Here is an 8,805-nt window from a genome sequence, read left to right on the forward strand (position 1 = left end):
TACTTGGAGTGTTGTTTAAATTATGCTTGTTTGCCTAACCTTTTATCTTGAAACACTGCAGTCCTCGTCTCTTTTAGAAGAAAGGTATAAGGAACCATTTTCGTACGATTCAGTGTGAACAAAAGAACCGTGTGACCTTACCTCACCTCTACGGAGCATACAAAACAGTGCAGCATGCTTAATCAAAATCAAAATTGAAGCACAACCTTATCTCCATTGAACATAAGCAATTACTCTGGCCGCCAACTTCCCATCATGGCCACAAAGCTCTCCACCATGGCAGACCACAAAATCTTCTGGTTACATATGTATTCACTGTCCTCTCTAGCCAGCTTGTGTTCATAACATCAGCATGCGTCTTGGTCAACAAAGGAAAAATGGGACTTTGATCTCGACAATGATGCGCTCAAAACTACTCTTTTTGGGGAGAGTTCCCTGGTGTCCCCAAAAGCAGGAAACCAGGGGAACAAGTTGGGATGTCAAAACAGGTCCCTAAACTGACATTCATAACACATGCCAGTTGACAATAGGGGAAATGAAGTAATGGGAAGAAAGATTGTGTCTCTTGGACTTTTTAGAAATCTCTGTGAATGATCCCTCATGCTGTGCAGGTCATACTGACAGAGGGTACAGGGATACACCTTGCAGATCCAGCAGCTTCCGCTCTCAGACCCATGTACTACTTGCTCTGCATCCACACATCCATCTATCTATCTCTCCCTTTCTCTGTTCCCAAGCCTACTTTATGTAAACATGACTCCTTGCCCCCTGTTTCCTCCTTCCGAGTTTTCCCAGTCTGTGCCTTACCTGTACAATGTGCTGCAGGGCGGTTTTGGATGTCACTTGCTTTCAATGTGTATTCTCAGGATTTGATAGTGACGTTGACCTGTTCCAGATCACTGCATTTACAAACTCAATGTTCCACGAGTCATCCTGTGCTCCGAATATGGAACAGTTCACTGCAGGCTGGGGCCACGGTGACATTACAGATAAGGGACTTGTCAAAATCAACTCATGTTGTTACCCAGACAGATTCAATTTATTAGTTTAGAAACTGTTACACCAAAAGCAATACATTCAGATTTTTGTTTTATTTACAGGTATATCTTCGAAAGCTCTATATAGTTTATATTGTATTGAGTTGTCCATTGATTTGATTAGTGTATTAGTACTTGGATATACTATTCACATGTATCATTTTTATACTACTTGCCAACATAACAAAAAATCCACAAACACTCTGCCACTTTGGCACATATCCCTCTGGTTATTTTGTTATTCATTAAACCCCTTGAATTTTGTAAATTGACAAAAGAAGCAAATAATGCACGAATTCAAAGTGAATTTCATATTTAAAGGAGCACTCCGGGCACCATAACAACATTATCAGAATTAAGTTGTTATAGTGCCAGATATCTAGTGTTAGGTTATCTTTAGAGGTTAAATCATTAATGAGTGGTTTAACCCCAAAAGGTTGAATCTAGCACCGGTTAACTCTGCCCCTCTTCTTCCACTTTTGTCTGAAGCTTGAATCGGAAAGGCTTGGACTGGCGCTGAGTTCTGAGTCGACCAGTAGCTCCCTATTCACAAACTGGCATTAAAAAAAACTGTATGTTTCTCATACACCACAACGATGAAGTTGTTTTGGTGGCTAGAGGGTCAATTTAAGGCCAATATAACTGAAATGGAAAAATTCTCCAAGTTAGCTATGCTTTCAGTTTGGCTTTTTTAGTCTAACATTTTAAATTTACTTTGAGTTCCGAATAATTCTTACTTTATTATGTTATTATTTATATAGCACCAACAAATTCTGCAGCGCTTTACAATGGGTGGACGAACAGACATGTAGTTGTAACCAGACAAGTTGGACACACAGGAACAGAGGGGTTGAGGGCCCTGCTCAATGAGCTTACATGCTAGAGGGAGTGGGGTAAAATGACACATAAAGGTAAGGATAGTATTAGACTAATGACAGTTGCAAGAGAGGAATCAGTTGGGAGCTATTAAAAGTTTAATTCAGGCTTCCCCAAACTCCGGCCCTCCAGATGTTGCTGAACTACAACTCCCATGATTCTTAGCCTATTTCATTAATAGAATCATGGGAGGGGTAGTTCAGCAACATCTAGAGGGCCGGAGTTTGGGGAAGCCCGGTTTAATTGATAAGCTTTTATAAAGAAGTGGGTTTTTAATGATTTTTTGGAAGGAATGCAGACTGGGTGAGCATCTAACGGAAGAGGGAAGTGAGTTCCACAGGAACGGTGCAGCCCTCAAAAAGTCTTGAAGTCGAGCATCAGAGGTGGGAGTACGGACCAAAGATAGATGTAAGTATTCAGCAGAGCATAAGGGCCTAGACAGGACATACTTGTGTATTAGTGAGGATAGATTGTCAGGGTGGTAGTCCGGTGCCTGGAACCCAGACACAGTGTCCAGGCGGCGCGTGGACCGGGACCCAATATGCCTGATGTTAAGTGGGAGTCTTCAGCGTGGAGGTGGATTAGCAGGGTCTGGTGCAGGGTAACCCCTGGTGCACCCCCTGGTGTTGAACACCAGCATTTGTGCAGCCACATACCAAGACCCTGATTCAGCTTATGCAGATAACAGAAACTAGGAACTTGGAAATTAAGCAGACCTCCCAGGAGCTTAATAGGGAGGCTCTGCAGCAAGATTGTATCCAGTACTAGAAACAAGGCAATACTAAAAATAGACACCAAACATGAAAACAAGACAGAACTAATAGAACCCAGAACCAGAGAAGGATAGTAAGCTAAACCCAGAACATATACACAAGACATGAGGAAAACAAACATAACATGGGCATGACTAGACAGGACTGTACATGGACTGGGATACAAACTAAAACAAGACAAGATAACCTAGGCAAAACAAGAGGAGAAATAACTAAGTACTACATATGAAAATCATGGGGATTTAGTCACACTATATGATCATACATTGCATAAGCCTGCCAACAACGCCAATGTACCCCATATCTGGCAGGTCCTACACTGCCTAAAGTATGCTAAAACATCCTAAGTAGACATATATAGCAGAAGCTTTGAGCAGCTGCCTGCAGGGCTCTGAAACAGAAAAGAATGATGGAAAACAAACGGGTGTGGCAACATAAAACAAACATTTAAAGGAACCCTGGAGACTGGGAAATCCAGGGACGGACTATAGGAATGAACCCAGAAATCCCAGCATAAAGAAAACCAGACATAGAATAAAAAACAAAAACCCAAGGAAAACTAAGCAAGAATAGCAAAAAGAGTACTGGATACCAGAAGCCAAGTCCAGATATCAGAACAGAGCAGAGCAGATCATGACATAGATAGGTGGGAGCAGCATTATGTAGAGATTCGAAAGCAAGAACCAGAATTTTAAATTGAGCCCTATATCTTACAGGATGCCAATGTAGGGACTGACAGAAATGTGAGGTGTGGGTGGTGCAGGTGGACAGGAAGATGAGCCTAGCTGCCGCATTAATCGTGGACTGTAACGGCGCAAGTTGGGAGCACGTAAGACCACTGAGCAGCGGATTACAGTGGTCAAGGCGAGAAAGGACAATGGAATGGACCAGCACCTTAGTCGCATCTGGCGTTACGTAGGGTCGGATGCGCGCAATGTTTTTGAGATGGAAGCAGCAGGATTTGGTGATAGATTGAATATGAGGCTTGAAGGAGAGGTTGGAGTCAAAGAGAACACCTAGGCAGCGAGCCTGCGTGGTGGAGCTGATGTTAGCACCGCTGACTTGGAGGGAGACAGACACAGGAGAAGCAACACTTGAGGGAGGAAAGACCAGAATTTCAGTTTTGGTCAAGTTGAGTTTAAGGAAGTGGGCAACCATCCAGTTAGAAATAGCAGAGAGGCAGTCAGAGACACTAGTCAAGTGGGACGGGGAATGATCAGGAGAGGACAGATAGATTTGCATGTCATCCGAAATAGAAATGATATTGGAAGCCAGGGAGCTAATGAGTTTACCTAGGTAGGCAGTATAGGTGGAGAACAGTAGGGGACCAAGGACTGAACCTTGGGGGAAACCATCAGAGAGGAGTTGGGGAGAAGAAGCAGAGCCAGAGAAAGAAACACTGAAAGAGTGCTGGGAGAGGTAGGAGGAGCACCAGGAGAGAGCAATATCTTGTAGACCGATATTGCGGAGGATGAAAAGAAGCTGTTGAGGATCAACAGTGTCAAAAGCTGCAGAAAGGTCAAGGAGAATTAGGATAGAGTAGTGACCATGAGATTTTGCAGCGAGTAGATCATTGGATACTTTGGTCAGTGCCGTTTCCACAGAGTGCTTAGCACAGAAACCAGACTGAAGCGGGTCTAGCAGAGAGTTGGACTCGAGGAAGTCTGTAAATCTCGGACACACAACTCTTTCAAGGATCTTGGATGCAAAAGGCAGTATTGAGATAGGACGGTAGTTGGACGGGGAGTTAGGGTCAAGGTTGGGCTTCTTTAGAATTGGGGTTATGGCTGCATGTTTGAAGGGTGATGGAAATATACCAGAGGAGAGAGAGAGATTGAGAATTTTAGTGAGAGGTAGAGAAAGAGAAGAAGACAGAGTATGGATGAGATGCAGGAAATTGGATCTAGTGTTGGGCGGGAGGACTGGAGCAGAGCAGTAATACTTTAGTAATAGAATAATTTCGTCTTTGTTGAAATTTCTTTGAATTCACAGGAGACATTGTAGGGACTTTTTTCTCATTAAATGCCAATCTTTGGCAATTGACAGAGTTTTTTCCTCTAAATCCTGCCATTTCCCAATACTTACCTGTCTCAACAGCTGATGAGAATAAATAGCATCTCTATGGCACCCTATACAGTTATACTATTGCCAAGGCCAAACGGTCCAGTATTTAGGAATTTCACAACTCACATACTGAAATGGACCTTTAAAGGAGCACTAGCGTTAGGAATACACATATGTATTCCTAATGCCATACTGTCCTAGTCACAATTTAGTTGATGCCTGTCCCGGAAGAGTTATTTTACTTACATTTTATCCCACACTGTACTGTTTTCTCAATGTTTTACGCTGCAGGGTTAAGACGAGAGGGGCATGGCACCCAGACCACTGATGAAGTGGTTCGGGTGCCTATAATGTCTCTTTAAAGGTGAACTTTCTCATCCCACAATTTTTAATATTACGTTTACTTTTCCCTATATTTAGCAAATATGTATTTGGAAGATGTGAAAAATAAAGTTAAATGTCTTTATCCTGTAGCCTCCATCCTGGTGCCTTCATCTTAGGTTCCTGTCAGTCATTGTTAAAAGCTCTGTCCTTTGCAACCGGCAGTCAGCAAAGAGAAATTATACAGAGAAGAGTAGAAATTATACAATGTCTCTGTTTATCCACTTGATTAGCAATGCTTACCATGGCTTTGTCTTCTCCGAACAGGATTATAATGTAATTTGCTAAATCTTTAAAGGAACACTATAGGGTCAGGAACACAAATATGTATTCCTGACCCTATAGTGTTAAAACCACCATCTATCCCACCTTGGCCCCCTAAATATAGTAAAATCTTGCTTGTATTTAAGTCTGCAGTTGCTGTGTCAAGGGCAGATCCAGAACAAGCCAAACACAGCCCTGGCCAATCAGCATCTCCTCATAGAGATACATTGAATCAATGCATCTCTATGAGGAAAGTTCAGTTTCTGCATGCAGAGGGTGGAGACACCGAATGGCAGTACTGCACAGTGTGCAGCACTGCCAGAGGAAGCACCTCTAGTAGCCATCTGAGGAGTGGACAGTGGAGCTATCCCTAGGCTGTAATGCAAACACTACATTTTCTCTTAAAAAAAACAGTGTTTACTGAAAAAAGCCTGAAGGGAATGATTTTACTCACCAAAACAAATACAACAAGCTGCCGTTGTTCTGGCGACTATAGCGTCCCTTTAATATAAACTTAAAAAAGAAGCACAAGTAATTTCCCATTATTAATTAAAGAGTGTAAATTAAAGAGAAGAGACCGTTCCCCTTTTAACAACTTACTGGTTCATTTGCACCCCATTGCTGTCCAGTGTAACCAACTACTAGATCGGATTCTCGACGGGTTACTCTAAAGTAAATTTCAAATTGTAGACCATAACACCTGAACTGAAAACACAGCCTAGTTGTAAAGTTTTTACAGTTTGACCACTTTGGTCTTTTAAGTTTCAAAATTGAATTCCGTACAATTTACAATTTAGTGAATAATATAACCCTGGTAATGTCCACATTCAGCACTCCCAATGTTGTGGAGTACATCTTCCATAATGCTTTCAAAGCATCAAGGAACATTTAGTCCACACGATCTGGAGTGCCTATTGGGAAGATTTGGTCCTCAAAATTGCATTTGTCAGTATCCCCACTGAAGAAATGGGAAATGCCTTATCTCTGGACCTTTGGTAACCTTCAACACTCCAGATGTTGTGGACTGCATCTCCCATAATGCTCTTACAGCCATGATGCTGGCAAACCATCAGGTGTAGTTCACAAAATCTGGAGTGCCAAAGGTTGTCTACCCCTGTCCTAGTAAACAGTCCTCGAGCTAAGCCACATCCTAAAATATAACCATTTAACTATAGCAGCAAGGGGGACAGAGATCCAGAGGGACATTTAATACAAAGGTACTTGGTGCGTTAAAAACGCTACACACAGACAAAGATGCACGTAATACCCAGAAAATGACACATGTACCAAATACTAAGGGGCAACAATCAATAAAATGGCGTGTGCAGCAGCAGACGTCTTGTGTATTTTCTTGTATGTCTTTTTCCACTTGCCAATATTTATGGTTTGAGAACGTCTGCTGTTATCAAGCCAAGGGTGTTTGCAGTAATTGATGGTGATGGAAAGATTAGATTTCCATTAAAGTCAGATAATGCTTTCAATAACGATAACTATCACATTCTAACTTTTATTACCATTTATTTAGCCCCCAACCCACACCGGCGGTGCATTTATATTGAACCAGACAGACATGGAGACAATTAAATGCTCAGATTTTAATCAAAGGAGCAGCAGTAGAATACATAAACACTAATAAAAACAAGGCCATTGCAAGTTACAGTTTGTTTTCCCTAACCAGCTACTGGTGTCCCTCGGCTGGTATCATGAACTCAGATTCGGGGGGGGGGGGGGAGGGGGTCATAGATTACGTAGCAAACCAAGAAATTTGCCACAGTTCAAACCGACGTTCTCATCCCCAGATGCCTTTGATTATATCAGTGGCTCATTTTGCATTCAAAAGACCTTTTCCTCTGTATAAAAAATCCAAACAGCTGACACCCATGGGTATTCTCCACCCGTTGCAGGCTAATTAAGAGGCAACCGGAAATTAAAATCTGCTGAAACATAAGCAGGTTTTTTTTTTTTTTTTAATATAAACATTTCTTCAGAACTCTGGATATTAGTTTGCAAAAACCAAAGAAACAAAAAAAATCTAGAACAACCTCTCTTTCCCACCCCCCGACCGCGCTATCACAACAACAAAACAACATATCCAAGATCCTAGTAAGCACTGTGTAACCACAAAAATGTAAGCATTTGTCTTCCAAAAAGAAGAGACATTTGGGATAATTTATATAAATAAGATAACTTCAGGACAAGGTAGATAAATCACCATAGAAAACAGGGACATTTTCCTGCTGAATTGTTTACTTTTAGAACCTTATTTATTATATTATGACATCCCAACCCTTGAATAAATAAAACCGGGGATGGCGGGCAAGAGTTGGCGGTATCCACTACTAGGGATGTGCATGGGGAAAATATTTGGTTCGGTATTCCGAAATTCAGGATTTTGGGACTTCGGAATTTCGGATATTCTCTTGCAGCCGCTTAGTAGATAACACCCTAATTCCCACAGTATTAGGGAGCTATCTACCAAAAGGCTGAAAGACCTAAATTGGTCGCTATAAAAAGAAAAAAACAAACGTATCTCCCCTCCCGAGCCGCGCGAGTGGGGGCTTTTAAACGAAAGGGGGACTTTAGTAATTTAGGGCCCCCACCCACCGCTCAGAAATGGGGGCCAGGGGGAGGACAACAGGTCCCCCCCTTAAAGTATTTTAGGGCCCCCACCCACTGCTCAAGAGTGGGGAGGACAATACCTCCCTTCCCCCTTATTTTACTTTAGGGCCTCCACCTGCCGCTCAGGGGTGGGGGCCGGGGGTGAGAACAATAGGTTCCCCCCCCCCCTACTTTACTTTAGGGCCTCCACCTGCCACTCAGGGGTGGGGGCCAGGGGTGGAGGACAATAGGTACCCCCCCCCCATTTTACTTTAGGGCCTCCACCTGCCACTCAGGGGTGGGGGCGAGGACAATAGGTACCCCCCCTTGAAGTATTTTAGGGCCCCCACCCACAGCTCAGGACAATATGCCCGCCCCCCCATTCTTCTTTGGGACTCCCACCCACCACTCAGGGGTGGAGGCCGGAGGGGTATGTCAGCTAGGGAGGTTATTACGCAGAGTTTTAGAAGCTTTAGCTTTTCAGATGTTGTGGACCACATATCACCTGATGCTTTTCCAGCATTATGTCTCTAATAGCATTTAACCCCTTAAGGACCACATCAGGAGTGTTGAAGTCTGGCTAAAATTGATTTAAAGCAGGGGCATGATGTATACACCAAAACTGCTTTGTTAACCTAAATTTGTGTCCATTTAAAGGGATACCATAGTGCCAAGTATAAAAAGCTGTATTCCTAGCACTATAGCTCCCTCGCCACCTCCCTTACTGTACTTACCCGATTCCAGCACCAATCTCCCTCAGTGTTCCACCTCCTCCAAGGTCACATTGCAGGTTTAAAGGGACACTGTAGGCA

This window comes from Pelobates fuscus, chromosome 6 (assembly GCF_036172605.1).
Source record: "Pelobates fuscus isolate aPelFus1 chromosome 6, aPelFus1.pri, whole genome shotgun sequence".
NCBI classification, from domain to species: Eukaryota; Metazoa; Chordata; class Amphibia; order Anura; family Pelobatidae; genus Pelobates; species Pelobates fuscus.